General features: G+C 37.9%; 1 protein-coding gene across 9 annotated transcripts in view; it reads left to right on the top strand.

Moving 5' to 3' along the window:
* EXOC6 (exocyst complex component 6) overlaps positions 1-16,469 on the top strand; it is a 98,729-nt gene that overhangs the window by 73,254 nt on the left and 9,006 nt on the right. The window lies entirely within an intron of this gene.

Here is a 16,469-nt window from a genome sequence, read left to right on the forward strand (position 1 = left end):
CTTTCCTTAATTTGTTACATAGAATTCTTTTAAACCATTAGAAAGCAGCTTTATTCCTACTGTCTGATCTTTATTCTATATCAAATTTAATTTTAAATGCCTTAATATTGGAAGCACTTTTCCACAGTTCTTGCCAAAAGGAAGGTTTTTCCAGACTAAAATCTACTTATCTTAATTTCATGTAGTTATTTCTGTTCCCTGCTCTCTGTAAATTCTGACACTATATATCCACCCATAGCAATTTGTTTTCAAAAACTTATCATACTTGAAGTAAGCTTTGAGAAAGGATTTATTATTTCACAAAATTGTGAGTATAAGTGTAATTTAAATAGTGAAATGAATCATTAACTGCACATGGAGGGTCTTTAGCTTTCTGCAGATGTTGGTGATATTTTTCAGGACTGTTATGAGCCTGTCAAAGTCATCAGAAAAGAAGAGAAATGTAGAAAGAATTCCATACCAAATTATCTATATAGTAAGAATATTTTTGCTTTTAATAGTTTAGTAGGTTTTTCACAGCAAGATAATGAAAAGGCATTTCAGAAGGGAAAATTGCTGAGGCGAAAGTATTCCAGTTTCTCCTAATAGTTAGAAAGGAGTTCATTAAAGTGTCTTTTTAAATAAAAAAGTTAAATGTAGAGTTGTCTGTTACATTCTCACAGTAATATCTACAATGGGTAAGTGTGGATTACTGGAGGAGGATATAGGATTGTGGCCATAAGATTTGTTCATGTGATACTTGTACATTAGGTAGAATTCAGTATGTGAAGATGTACTCTGCCAGACTTCAAATATCACAAGTCTTGCCTTGACTAGCAGCCTTCCTCTTTTGGATTCTTTTTTATTTTCCTTTTATTATCCATGTTAGAAATGACTAAACATCTTGCAATTTGTACTAAGTCAGTTTAATTCAAGGGAAAGGATGTTGAGAGATTTTGGCACCATTTCTGTCATCCACCTAAGTGGTATAAATCCTTGTAAAGCCTGTGTTTGTTTCAAGGCAAAACGTGATTTCCGGCTATGCAGGAGGGCAGGGTGTGTACATACTTGCTACACGAAATAAATAATATTTTAATATATTTTAAGCACCAGCTGTTGAGCATGTCACATAAACAGGGATTATGTTGCTTATGATAGCTGTCAGTTTATGTTAGCAACTTATATTTAGAATTCTCTTGATACAAGTAACACTTTATAGAGGATGCTCTGTATGCCATGGGAATGTAATCGATTTCAGGTACTTTATAAACAGCAAAAGTCTGGGCAGCTCTGTTTATTGGGTTGCAATTGGAGCTTGTAGATGTAGAATAGTGCTAGTATATTTCTTTTGGTTTGTTTTTTACTATATTTTTGCATGCCTCACCAAAAGGTATTGCAAGCACACATTAAAAACATTTACCGTTTAGTAAGGATTTGCAGTGTTTTCCCTTTCTTCCTTATTTGTGATCCATTTCTACCTTAATAGGGTGGATGACAGTTCTTTTCAAGAATACTTAGAAAGGCAACAGAGCCTTTTTCAGAAAGTTCTTATAAAAGGTCATGCTTCTGTTTTTTAGTTTGAATTTGATACTTCTTCATGAATTGCAGGATATGAAAGATAAGGAAGTAGGTCCAGTGGTCAGGTTTTACCTGCCCACCCGGACTGTGCCCTGAGGTCAAACTACTGATATTGGCTGTTTGGTACAGAGGAGCTGATGACAGGTAGGGGCTGATACAAGGGGGAAAGCTTGAACCGTATCAAAGCTAAAAGGCAGGAGATTTGGGACTCAGTGAGAGACTGTAGCTAAAAGATGGATCAGCAGGATTGCCCTCTTCTTAAAAAGAAGCTGACCTGCAAGGGAAAAGACTTTATCGTCCTGCCAATCACATGGTTGCTAATGGAAGCCAGTTATCTCAACAACAGCTTACTCTCTCTGTTGTACTAGGGCAACGTGTAAGATTAATGAGGATTGGGCAGTAGAATATTGTAGCACATTTTACTAAAGAAGTAAAGTCACTTACAAGGAGCCAGCTTGGAAGACAAAGAGGGAAGAGCTACACTTGGATGATTACCACGGGGGGAAGAGCAGCTTTGAAAAGAATTGCCATAGGTATTTTCATCCTAACAGTTCCTGATCCTCCATCTTTCCCTGAAGACAATGTATGGACAACGTGTTGTCCCCAGCAAGCCCACTTCTTTCCTTCTTCCTTCCACAGACGTAGATGAGCAAACAGAAAGAGAAATAGTTGGCATGAGAAAGAATTGCTTTTAAGAAGAGAACAGTAGTTAGTAGCAGGAAGCTCTAAGAGGCCAGGAATCACGAAGGGGCAGGCACTTACCAATGTCCCCTTTGATGAGCCACTTCTTTCTCCTTTATGCTATCCCCTCTTTGCTCTTGTCATACTTAACATCCTCCTTAAAGATCTTAGTAATCTGTAGAAACCCTAGTCAATAAAGATTTTTGTGCTATTCCCATAACCATAGTATCTCAGCATCTTACAGAGGTGACTTGGCTAATCACACATAGTGCACACTAATAAAGAGTCACGTGGCCATGATCATCTAGAAACTTGCAGCTCCAGCTAGTTTAGCAGCTCCTAAAGCAGCAAGCAGCTGCTAAGAAAACTGGGATAGATTCATGGTTCTGTACAGCTGCAGTAACTGTGTCATGCCTCATGCCACTTGTCTTAGTGTATGACCTGAGGTCATACCTACGTGCACCCTTTCACCCCACTTACTTAAAGCCACTGAGGGGCAGGTCAGCTCAGCAAGGCGATTATCAAAGCGGCATGTGCTGCTTTAAAGAGACTGGTCTCTGGCATCTCGTGAAGATGACCCAGCTCTCCTGCGACCTGCATCACTCTCTGAAGATAATCTCTTGCTACTGTCTATATAGGGAGCCTGGGTAAATAGTGCAGTGGCCCAAAGTGAGGTGGAATGAACTTTGGGGATTTCGCTACCAATTCAGATCCTAGGTCAATTGGAATTAACCTTCAAAGGTAAACAGGTCTTAGTTCCTCCTACTTGAATTAGTCTCTGAGGAAGCTCAGCCTCCGATATGAATTAGTTTTGTCCTGGTTATGATCTGTTCTTTAGTGCCTAAAGACTAGGGTTACAGTTCTGGAATGTGAGGCAGTTTCTTGGATGTCCTGGATACTTAAATACTGTGAGGAAAAGGCCTGAACCTTACAATTTGTGCATTATTCTTTGGAGGGCCAGTGTAGTGTGTAGCAGACAGGAATGATAACCTTGTGGTAGCCTGAGAGGTCAGCAGTTGCTGTCCTAGGGCAAATTTCTTGATTCTTAACCAACTGGGTGGTAAAAAATGCCTATTCTTGAAATCAAATGATTGCCTGCAGAGTTATAACCTAAGCTGCAAATGTAGCTTGACTTTTTTTCACTTTTGACGTCACAAGTTGTTTCTAGTGTTTCTCTCTGCCTTCAGTTTCAAACAGGCCTTCTTCCTCTACTGTCTGATCTCAGACAAGTACTCAGCTAGCTTGATGATTGTGGAATTTCCTTATTTTGTCAGGGGTGAGAACTGTGTCTTATCTGTGTTCTTTTGGCACTTAAGTACACGTTGCTTATATCCTCCAGTTGCTGTCAGTGCTGGCCCTGCAACAGGGGCAGCTGTCTCAAGTGAACATAATCGTATGCTGTTGGTAACCCCAGAGTTAAGCAACCACTGTAGCAGTATCTCCACCCACATGGTAACACAGAGTTTACAGTCTACTAGTGGTGTCCCCCAATCTGGGAGACCAAGGGCTGTAAATGACAAGGTCCATAAATTCTGCATAGGTATGGGAGAAAATTCTCGAAGATTTTCAGCAATTTCTGTTAACATTTTGCTAACATTAGAGATAAATTAGACATAAAGTCATAATGCAATCAATGTGATTAATATACAGAATAATGTACTATGGAAACATTAGAAGATACATTTTTGTCAGACTTTTGTTTATGATGTATGTAAATAAGCATGTGGGTAAGCACTTCTATGAGCTCAAGTTATTGGTAATACACAATATGAATTCCTTCTAAAAATTGATACCTGATATTTAAAAGTATAATACATTTTATTCTGATTCGAAAGCGTAATGGAAATTACATTGATAGTTTCTTGGGTTGCTTGTCCATTTACTTTGTAATGCATTTTCTGGTGTATTGTTGGTGAGAAATATTGCTAACCTTCTGAACTGTAGTGTTGCATGCAACAGATGTAAGTTTATTTGAAGGAGAAAATTCTTACTAGTACTTAATATAGTCGTCCTCTTTCTTCTTTGCTTCTCATTCATCACTGAGAGATGATACTGTCCTTCTGATAAACTCAGAAGCAGCTCATTGTAGGTAGGAGCTGTGTAACAGATCACTGGCTTCAATCCCAGACACAGGATTGTCTGCCACTAAAGGCTGATAGCTCGGTCTTCCCCACTGTTTTGTTTGCAGTGTTTAATTTGAATTCATTTCCTGTGGTAGTAACTGCATTTCAGCTCTGGCTTGTCTCCGATTCCCCCAACATGCAGCATGGCGAAACTCTCACCATCTGTGTTCCCTGTGGAGAATGCACTTGAGCCCTTCAGTAGACCTCAGAGAATAAGTTGCAGCCTGTTGCCAAACCTATATACCATGGCTCTTGGAGGTCAAGGGCTCTAAAGGTGTGGTGTGGCTTCTTTCACAGGCTGCCAGCCCACACAGTGCCTAGGCTTTGAAATTAGTAGGGTACACCCACCCCTGGCCTCTACTCCTGAGAAGAGTCTTGAACTGAAAAAACATCAGGATTTTCCAAGAGGGAGAAATCCCTAACAGTATGTTTAGGAGTAAGTCTTAACTTCAGAGTTTAAAGGTAAAAGTAAGCCTCTCTTTCATAAGGCAACAGTTGGAATGTTTAATTAGCAAGTAGTATAGAATATTTCATCTTTCACTTCCTGAGGGAAATGGTTGTTGACACTTTCATCTTCACAGAGGCTCTTTCACAATGCTTACTGATCCCTTTCCCCCCGCCATGCACTCCCCAGCTTCTCTGAACAAGCAAAGGAGCATATTACATCTGTAACGTGAAGCCCAGCCTCAGGGTTCTATGTAATGGGATTTGTGCTTCTCTAGTTTTCAGTGCAATGCTGCTTATTCAGCTAAAGAAAGGAGCTCAGATTTCAGACAGCAACAAAACAGGAGGTGCACCTCTCTGGATTTCAGACCATAGATCCTCACTTTGCTGGGGGAGGAAGGCAATGCTCTTGCTGGCCTTCCCCTTCTCCATAAATTGACTCTGCACTAAAGCAGAAGGAGGGCTTGAGGCACGCTGTGAGCAGAATAGGGACACTTGAAGGCTCAGTATCTCATGTATTTGCATCATACAGGGGTAGCATGCATATGCATACCTGTGTTCAAAATGACACAGTTTTTTAAGTATGACTGCATGCTAAATGTGTGTTATCCAGCTTGCAGGGGACGCACAATGTCTTTTCAGAGTACTATATTTTTACAAGTAAATGGGAATTCTTCACACAAACATCACAATTTGCTTGTAAGCGCTTATATTCCCCAATGGAATCTCTTCCTTTTGATTTCTCCTTTTCAACTAGATTCTGTGAAGCCTGTAGGTAATTGCAGTAAGCTGAGGTCACAAGTTGTGTGTATAGATATTTGTGAGGAAGATCTCAATCAGTGCTCTGTACACAGAAACAAGCCAGCTCATTACTGGGATGGGATTTATACCTGCCAGCTGCTAAGAATTAGGAAGCTTTGGAAACAAATGCACAGAAATTAGCAGCAGGGGGTCAAAAACAAGCATGGCTTTGGATGCGCTATCTTGATAAGGATTTGGAGAACCGAAGCAGGATGGCAAGTCAGTCATTTCCTGGCAGTAGGTATTCCTACCCTGTTACTGCCAGGAACTAAGAGCACACATGCCAGGTATTAGGTGTATGTGTGTTCTTTGGGACATAAAAGCAATCATCAAATTCAGTGCAAAACAAACTGTATCCAGTTCAACATCTGAATGCCCCCTTTTCAGCAGAGAAGTGCAAATAACGTGCTGATAGCATACCAAGTTTTTGCTCTAGATCCTGGCTTATTGACAATGAGAGGGCATACCTGAAAACACGTTTTAAAAACTTCGTGTACAAATGCTGTTATTTCACCTCAGTAGCCCTATCAATACCTTATTTAATTAAAATGATATACATATGGCCATTTAACTACAAGATACAGTACTTCATCTATGGCAAAAACTGTACCAGTTTCTCCAGAGGAAAGTATAGTAGATTGTGCACAAAAGACTATGTGGTGAAAGGTATAATGCTTAAACTGAATGTCATCTCCTAATTGACAGTAAAGAATGCTGTAGGTACCTAAACCATGGAAGTTATCAAAAATGAGAAAATAGTTTTCTTGTTGTTTCTTTAAGCTAGTTCATTTAAGGGATACAATTCTCTTAGTTCTCCACTTACTGAACCAGATATACGCAAGAATTAGATGAGCTGACAAGAAATCTGTACTGTGTATTTAGAAAATGACAGAACTCATGAAGCACTGGCTCAGCTTGACTTAGAAACCTGCAGATAACAGCCTTTGCCTAAGAACATAAGCCGTAGTTGAACAAGGGGGGGAGGTTGTTGTTATTAGATGAATCTGTAATTTTTGGAACTGAGACAGGAAATGGCGTTTATTGATCTCATTTGTCATGTGCAGGTGAAACACTTGACTTCTTAGTGCAGGGGAGTTCCAGCTTCTAAATATTACCATCACAGAAATTACTAAAAGTTTCACTGGAGAGGTTGATCAAAGCAGATATTACAAAAAAGAAGGGGAAAAAAAAAAAAAAAGGTAGGCAAAAGTTGCTGTCAAGACTATTTAGATGGACATATCTGAGTCTCTATCTGAATACTACCAACTGTCACATTTAATCAGCTTTCAGCTCTTCTTCTTAGTCATCAGTACTTTCACAAGACAAGGTTTAGAAAGAGTTAATCAATTAATTCAAAACCTACAGAGCTGTTGTTATGATGAAAACTTCATATCTCTGGAAAACCTTTCTGTTCAAGAAAGCTCATCCCATAGTTACAGGGGAAATTCCTGTAAGATCATGACCTAAATGGCACTAAAATTGTATCCTTGGTAGTTGAAGTGCATATCCCGATTATACCCTGTCCGTAATGCCAGAACTCAAAGGCTTCAGTTTTCTTGGGCGAGATACTAAATTTCTTCAAAAACTGGCATGCTACGTGTGTGGGAGACTATTTATTAAGCAGTCATTTCCAAGGACATTATGAGAGAAAGCACTAAGTAAGCTTTATGTGGTGAAGGTTTTATTCTTTTGCAGAACGACCTGTTGGTAGAAAAGTTTCAGAAGGTTCACTTTCAGATAATTTCTCAGTTAACAAATCTCTTGCTTAAATGAGAAGAAATTGATCCATGTGCCTATTATATTTGTAAACTCTGAGTTACCCTTTCTTTGAGTCACTGATATACATCCCATTCGGTGGAAGTTATTCAGTGGAATGAAGCTTCTCTCTAGTTTTCTTCTGCTAGCAGTTTTGCTCCCCATCTGATCCTCGCCTTTATCTTTATAGTGTAAGAAATGATGTAAATGCAAGGAAGGAAGATTTTGGTGCATGCCTTTCCTGAAGTTTGTGAATACATTATATCCAGCTGTTGTCTTCCTGCTGACAGCCAGTTGCTGCAGGATCTCTACCATTGTGTCTGGGCCCTTCTGTAGCCCTGAGCTGATGGATGGAGTTCAGTTTTGGAGTTTCCAGCTCCACAGGACTTCCTCTGAATCCTGTGGGTGGTATGTAGTTCCTATGAGTAATGAATGAGCATTGTTAATTGAACAACACAAGAGATGAAAATTATTGTTTTCCTTCAAGTTACTTGTTATTTGTATTCTCTTAACATCTATGAGTCCTAGTCTCCCATCAGGGAGCCATGGGACTGGTAGCTGCATTAGCATATTCAATAATTTCTGCCCCAAAATTGGTTAAATCCTCCAGCATTAGCTAAGCTGGTAGTATCACTGGTATGTAGTATGTATTGGGCAACACTACTAACCCCTTAACCCTACAGATTTGTCTTCAGTATTTTTTCAGTTACATCAATCAACATATTTAGGCTCCATTCCTTCCCTAAATTATCTGTCAATCACAGGCAGCAGGCAGAATATCCCATTTTTTTTCCTTTTGCTAGTTTCTTCTGTGAAAAAGAAAGTTAGTCTGTCTTTTCTTTGGAAGTTACTATAGGGCAAATGTAAAATCCAGTAAAATCAAAGGAACCTTTTACAACAAGAAAACAAGAATTGTTCTCTGCTTCAGAACAATAACAACACAAGGAAGGAATTGCATAGACACAGTATGGCAGGGACTTGAGTAAGTGAAATTTAGTTAAAGAATGTTGATTCATTTGAATCATAGTGTCTTAGAAAAAAAGATTATATCTTCAACAGTGTTTGTACAATATGTACCATAATGTGACACTGATCTTCAGCTGGGTGTTTTAGCACTGCAGATATACAAATAAAAATATATTATTCTGACTATCTGACTGCCTCCAGTCAGTCAGTGAAATCTGGGAGATGAAACCCTCGTATCTTCTTTCTGTTAGTACAAAGATACTAATAAGTGGCAAAAGAAATGATTGAATTTCATACTGTTACGTAAATAACTGGTTTCTGAATGAAGGAAACTAATTGTACTATAAGCAATATGACTGAACCAGCGTGTTCTTAGGCACAGTTTTATGTCATACTGGCTTATACCATGTTAACATATATGGCTCTTATGGGTGTGTCAGGTTTGGAGCAATTTGTCATCTTACAAGTTATACTGTTCTAAAGAATATTGAAATCATAAATAAAGTTTACATGGAAGATTCACATATAGGTTATGTTTTAAAACCTAAAGAAAAACTCTTGGAGAGGACTTTCCCTAGAGCATTAGTAGCAAAGGAGAAGTGCAACTTAGAATATGCAATCATAGAAAGAGTGATGGAGGGAGAAAAAAGAATGAATAAGAACAGAAATGCAAAGGAATGAAAAGAAAAAAAAAGTCAAAATATGAGTAGATGGAAGCAGCAGATGATGGGGAGAAAAGAAGAACTTAAAGATATGGGATGAAGGACAAAAAAAAGAAAAAGTCAGTTCCTGTCTATAAATGTACTTTATTGTTCTTATCCTCTTCTTTCTATGTTTATCATTTTCCATGGTTTATGCTGAGACCCATTAAGAACATTTGTTTTTTAAACAGTAGAAATTTGAAGAGATGTTTTTACCCAAAGGAAAGAAAGGACTTTCAGTACACAGTTAATGGTGTATAAGTCCATGAAACCATCAGGTTGCTTTATTCCCAGGAGAACGCAAGCTTTCCTGGTTTCAGTGGCGTGCCTCCAGGAAATCGTTCCAGGAGGACACACAATTAGCCCATGCTCTTCCAGAGTGCACAGTGTAACATGATGCAGTTAAACCAGAAGACAGTTTTCATCTTTTGACCCTGTGTCAAACATGCCAGTTGAGTAGCTTACCTGAGATCTGTAAAAGAACATAGGCCATCAGATGTTTTCCTATAGAAAGGAACATGCAGTAGACACACACAAAAAAATGCAATTTTAAAACCTAACTTATTTTCGAAGTAACAGAAAAAGGGATGACCCAGCCTTTGTAAGTGGCACAACTCAGTGCATTCAGATTCTCCTTTCTTTTTGCCAGTCTAAAGTTTAAATAAAAATATTTGCCCTTTCTTAGGATGTATGAGAAGGACATTAGAAGTGGCTCTTTCATTTTAAGCACTAGCAAGATATTGAGCCCTGTAGAAGGATAGATTTGATAATATCATTGAAATGCACATCCAAATGATAGTTTTGGGAATGGTAATATGTTCAGTATAGTGTCTGTCTTGCATCCATTGACATAGAGGATAGTTTAAAAAGTTCACAGTGAAACAGAGTAATAATGAATAATTCCTAGACAGAAATACACAGGTAACTGGGCGGGCAGGGGGAACCTGCATAACTGGTAGATTGAAAAGGCACAGGCTGAAAACACAAATGACAGTGTAAAACAGTCCCCGTAGCTTAATTAAATAAAACCAATAATGCGATTTAAACTTCTTTGAGTTAAAATTACTTTAATAAGGGTGTTAATTACTAGAGGATTAACACTGCTTACATGTGATAATAGATGTGGTCAGTCAATAAAGGGTGAGAATAATGTCCGTTTAAGAAGCAAAAGAATCTAGCACAGGATTACTCACTAGAAGGGGATAACATTTCAAAGTGGCAAGAAAAATCAGGGGAAGAGGTTTTCAAATTGCAGAAGGCATTAGAAGCTGAATTGTGCCATCATTACTCAGCAAAAGTTCCATGTATATTGGGATCTGTTGGAGCTAAAATATGAAAAGTAATTATTACAAATTACGTATTACATAGTTTGGGATTATTCTATCTTCCAGAGCAATTGTAACAAACAATTTTTCAGATGAAACATTTTAAGAAAATACTGTCACCTGAGAAGTGAGGAGAAAAGGTATATTCTAAAGGAAAAGGATCAATTTCTATGGAGAATAATTTCTTGAGGTATTTCTTAGAAAAGAAGTAATAATGGACTATTGACATTAAGCAGAAAGGGTTTTTCCTAATATGTTTGCAAACATAGCAGCAGGAGAAGAAGGATCTTTTGCAAAAAGCCAACAAAAAAAAAAATCTGAGTTATCTAGATTTGTTGTTACTGCAACTTCCTGGGCTCAGAAGCCTTTGCTAAACCAAGTTATCTAGACAAGAAAAACAAAAACAAGTACCAGGATTTTTTATGGGCTGTAGTATTTGCTAAAACGTTTTTAGAGTCATTTGATAGATATAAATGTGGAAGTAAACATCTTGTAGTAGCTGAAGAAGAAAGTGAAGGTTGTCCAGGAAAGAATATGAAACTTTTGTCTAGTGATTTGGGCTTTGCTTTTAACTTGTCTGTATTTACATTCCTGAGCTACTGATTGTGGAATTCCTTGTCCAGTGGTTCCCAGGTCTAGTATAGCTTTCCCTAAGGGATGTAACTTCATCTGCTCTGAAGGGTGGTTATGCAGCCATACCCTGAATGCACTACTTTGGAAGAAATAACTATCTGTTTACAGTAGATTCATGATGAGCACATCTGTAAGTGTCTGTGCCTTATGCATTGCATTGGATTTTTGTTTCTGGATGCAAACAAAATGATGCTGGTTTCTGGCCTATTATGTCTTAGATTTCAGTGGCTTTCCACATATTCTAACTCAGCACCCAAGATTAGCTGAGATACTTTATTGAACAGTTGCTATATTTGTATCTGCTTCCTGCAGAGGCTTTTCAGAAAGACGCCTTGTATATAAAATGCTGAGGGCTTTGATGGCCACCTAAGAGAAGAATCTGGAGCACTGAGACTGTGATTCTTTCATTTTAGATCTGCAGCTTTTGGAGAAATGCACAAATTTAAAAAAAAAAAACCAAACCAAAAAGTTACAGATTAAAAAATAGACTGTTGTGTTGAAACAAACTATTTTTCCCTACCTGCTGTAGAACCCCAGGTTACCTCAGTGGACATAATGTGTTTCATAGTGCACACTGGAGATCATGGACTTCTGTGGAGACCAAATGCTGCAGATTCAAGAGATGCTCATAAACCTTATAGACCTGATTTATATCCTCCTGTTAGGTTGGAAGCCTCAGTCTCTGTAAGAATGTAATTTCAGTATTTTTCTTAGATGTAATTTCCTCTGGTGTTTTGGTCCAAGTCAGAATATGACAAGAAATAGCTGGAAAGCTAGGGGAAGGAAATATCCTGTTCTACCACTGAATTGCTAATTTCCAGTGGCCAGGTTGGCAGCTTCCTGGGTCAGTCCTGTGAGCTGCAGCTTCACACAAAGAGCTGAAGTCTTCGCCTCCTCTGTGAGCACAAGGCTGATGCCATGGAGCTGTGCCATGCTTACTTGTCTTCCCATAGGCATCAGTTTACATTCGCACGCCAGGGCTGTGTATCTAAAACTCCTTCCTTCAATCCTAGAAGTAATTGGACTGAAATTTAAACTTAGAGTTTTAATTATACTTGGGCAGACCACTACGGATGTTTAATTCTAGGGTACAGCAGCCTGACTTTATAGATTAGATGTGCGTGTATACAAGGACAGTTTGGATTAGTTAGTTCAAAACAGCTTTTGTCAGATAATGACTTTTCGAGGTATAGTATATATACTGACCTCTGAGACTGCAGGCACTAGAGTTACTCACATGGATATTGCTAAATATTAAATATGACAGATGGGACAAGAGTGTCCAATTCCAGAACACAGTATGGAAGTTGAAGTGAATGTGTTTTGTGTTTAAATTTTATTCCAGTTACACCAAGTTAGATGATTTTTAATTAGTCCCACCTTCTCCAAATCAGAGAAGGTGGCTAAAATCTAATTTTAAGATTAGATTTTGAAATTTTTGAACATATCTTTTTAGTGAAACACCTCAAATGGGTTTTCACAGGAAGGATCGAGACAAACGTTACAGTTTTAATCCCCAAGAAACTTATTTTAAGGTACTGTGCCACATCACATGCTATTTATGGCATTATTTCGTAGATGAGCAAATAGTTTAAAGCAAGCCTGTTATAATAAGTCTCATGCAGTTGAAAAAACTGCTTATACAAAACTTAAGTTTAAATAAACTAAACTGTAAAAATTGCCTCTTCATTTAATAATGGTTTTGATAAATTTCAGTGTTTAAGTACTACTGGTAAACCTGTGTTTAAAAACAAAAACAGAAGCCAAATGAAAATAACAGCTTAAATTTAACTGTGCTATATTAAATGCTTCATAATTTTAACAGGTGAAATTTTATTTTCCAAGTCTCATTCAGGTCCGAGGCAGATGTCCTGTTTTGGGGGGCTGTACTTGTCACCCCTGCGTGCTGTTTGAGCATGTACGCCTCTGTGTCAGAAGCTCAAAACCAAAAAAAAAAAGGTGAATGACCTGACCATTGCATAATACACAATTTTTAATCCACACAAATTTTACCATTGACATAGTTTTATGCTTTGTCTAAAGGGACTTCGTGTACGGGCTAACGGGCTTGACAGGACCAATTTGGCCTGAGCCCATGCCCTCTGGAGCTTGACTGTCTGCCAGGCTCCTGCTTTTCAAACTCTTCCCTGTTTCTAGACTCAGAAGATGGTTCTTTTGCTACTAGTCCAGCTTATTCTTTAATGATGAAGAACACACTTCATAATAAACATTTGCACTGTAATTAAACAAATCTTCTTTGAAGAGGTATTACTTGTTGCTATATTGTGTATTGCATAGGGCCTAGCTATTCATATTTGCCTCAGTGACTATTTTTCAGTGACTTTCTTCAGATGTTACATCTTGGGCTGCTTGAAGTTTTAATGGGATTTGTAAAAATTATACGTTGTGAGTGTTTTTCTGGTTGTGGTACAGCAACAAGCTTGTTCACGTGACTTCAACAGCAAGCGTTTTATTTTGTAGGCAGGCCTAAGTTCGTTTGAAGTGCCAAAGAATAAAAAAATGTATTTGGGCTTGCTCATGAATATAACAAGACCAGGCATCTCTCAGAGTGTACCTCAAGGTCCAGATTTTAAGAAATAATTCTGCCCTTTCAGAGAATTTAGGTTATAAAGGACTTAATTGAACACAAGTAACTTCTGGTTTTTTTCTTAGCATAACAACAATTCCCAGTGGTTCAGCTGTCATAACCTCTGAGTTTATACATTATACACTTACAAATGTGTTAAAGATTGTATCCCAAAATTCATGAGAGTGACAGATATGATTTTCAGTTATAAATTTGAAACAGATGGAAATATTTAAAAATAAAACTGTTTCATTCTTATGAACATTTAAATGTTGCCAATTTAGGCACAATTTCTAAATGCATCGTGCTTAAAAAAAAAAAAAAGCACGTTTTAATGCAGTGGCTTAAAAACTGAAAGACACTGCCTTTCTAACACAAACTATCCTTCCTTTGAAAATCGAGGGCTCAGTTTTCAAAGCATTGCCTAGGAATTTAGCCTGCGACCCCCATTGACACTAATGGGAATTGCATAGCTAAGTCCCCATAACATCACTTTGAAAATGCGTTTGTTATACCAATCCAGAAGAAGGGTAGCATAAACTATAGGGAGACATTCACAGATCAAGAGATCAATTTACACTTTGAAATACAAGACCAATGTGTGTTATTCCAGTTATGTGATCAGTAGGGGGGATTTTAAAATTCACCACATTCACAAAATAAGTCACCAGGAGTAAACAAAACAAAATATTTTGGCAAGTGGCAGGCAGACTTGCTAACCAGGCTAACAAGATATTTGTCAGCAGTAATGAACACCAACTGATTAAGTGATAATTGCATTTATTTGGTGCAGTGTTATTCTACAGTTAGTAAACTCTGTCGTCTTTCCTTGTAAGCTGGACTTAGTTCCTTTGTGACCGGGAAATATTTAGAGTGAACAAGACTTGTCTTTGTCCAGTTCTGATTCTGGTCCTTCGCGTTTTAGTTCCAATCTAGTAAGTGCTTTCATGGTGTGCATGCTTTAATAAACAGGGAGATAACATTTGGTGAACTAATGGGGGTGTTATCTTCATGTTCATGCAGGGGTTTTTTGTTAATTCCTTGGAAATAAGTGTATACCTGTGTAACGTATATTCATGTGTACTTGTGCATGAAACATAAGCAGAGACTAAAAAGAAAGTGTCGTTGTTATGTAGCTGTGTTACTGCAGGGCCTATGAGTCCCAGCCATGGACCATGGCCCCATTATGCTGGGCAGAGTATAAATAAGTGTTTTAACAAAAGGAAGATGGGGCTTCCTCAGAGTTCACAAACCAATGAGATTATAGCTCCACTGGAAGATTAACATTATGTCGAATTATAAAACAACAATGATTCTGGTTGACAGCCTTCCTCTTCGCTCATAAAACCCGTTTGTTCTTCTGAGTAAAAGGTGTATATAGGTACAGTGTGAGCTCCTTGGGGTGGGAAATGTTGTGAGTGGCTTTTGTGAGTTTACTGTGTTTAAAATTAGAAAGTCCCCTTCATCTTTGGAGCTTTTTAGCTCCAAATCCCAATACAAATAGTAATAATTGAAATATTAACATATTTGCTATTCCTTTCTCTTAATGACTTAAATGATACATAGCTAACAACAGTCATGGGGCTTTTCTCCTAGGTCAAAAGCTACGCATCCTCAAGGAAAAAATTGCAATGTTATTTCTGTATTCTCTCCTAAGAAAAGATTTGGCATAGCTTGCAGTTGTATATGCTCGGTACCGTTCATTTCCCAGAAGAGTTCACCAGTATTCTAGGCTTTGGGATTTTTTTAATTAAAGAGGTCAAAATCCATTATATCTAAATTTCAAAGAATTTACCAATTAGCTGTAGTCTGCAATGCCCAGCAGGTGGCTTTTATGCTATTAAAGGGAGATTGTTTCCATCTCTGATCAAAGCAAAAACAAACCAAAGGAAAATATAGAGTGTTTTGCTGTACACAGTGCAAACCACATGCTGTGTAAATTATAGGTGAAAACTGTATGAGAGACTGTTCAGTCCTACCACTTCACAAAAAATTTCTATATATTTTCACAGTTCCCCATGAGGATTTTAATGGTAATGTCTAAATCTGTTTAGATTACTGATTAGCTGAGAAGATTAGACAGCTTGCTATTTCCTAAAATGAAGATTGTAGCATTTTCTTGCTTAAAAGTAAAAGTAAAAATGCACAATGAAGTAGATTAACGAATTTGCTAAAAGTAAAATTAGAAAAAGCTGAGCGTGCTGGAATGTCACAAGATGCAAAAAAGTTCCAATTTGCACTTTTCAATGAATCTAAACTTCCACGATTTTTACCTACTTAAAAGAATGTTTGTGACCTTTTGACCCTTTTGTTATCCCTTACTCAGAAAGGCCTTTATTCTGTAAGGCTTAGGTATAAAAAAATAAAAAGAGCGTTAATGGCATAACAGTCCTTTCTGATCACCCTGTGTAAGATGTTTATGCAAAGTGTCAATAGAAGCAATTGGCCTAACAGTGTGACAACCTGCTTTGCTTGGAAATGGGCTAATCTCCTGTTTGGGTTATCCAGAGGTCAGGTAAGGATTTCTTTTTTTGCATTCCCCGTAGTGCGTGGGTACATAACCTGCAAACACTACAGGGCAGAAAATCAGAAGCAACTGAGCCCAAGAATGCCACAAAGCTTTTTTTTTTTTTAATCTTGCCCTTTTTGCTTTTTCTGATTTTTTTTTTTCTCTGCCTTCTTTTAATTTTTCGCTTCCTGGTCCCATCCCAGAGAGTCTACTTGAGCATATAACATGTAACGATGACAGGGACTCTACCAATATCATATCCGCTGCTTCACTTTGTTGGTTTGTTGTGGTTTTTTTTTTTTTTTTCCAAACAGGCATCATCCCACTCTTTCTTGAAGTTCACGTCGAAACCTACTTTAAATCTCAGTTTTTGAGGGCTGCCCCTGT

This window comes from Mycteria americana, chromosome 6 (assembly GCF_035582795.1).
Source record: "Mycteria americana isolate JAX WOST 10 ecotype Jacksonville Zoo and Gardens chromosome 6, USCA_MyAme_1.0, whole genome shotgun sequence".
NCBI lineage: Eukaryota > Metazoa > Chordata > Aves > Ciconiiformes > Ciconiidae > Mycteria > Mycteria americana.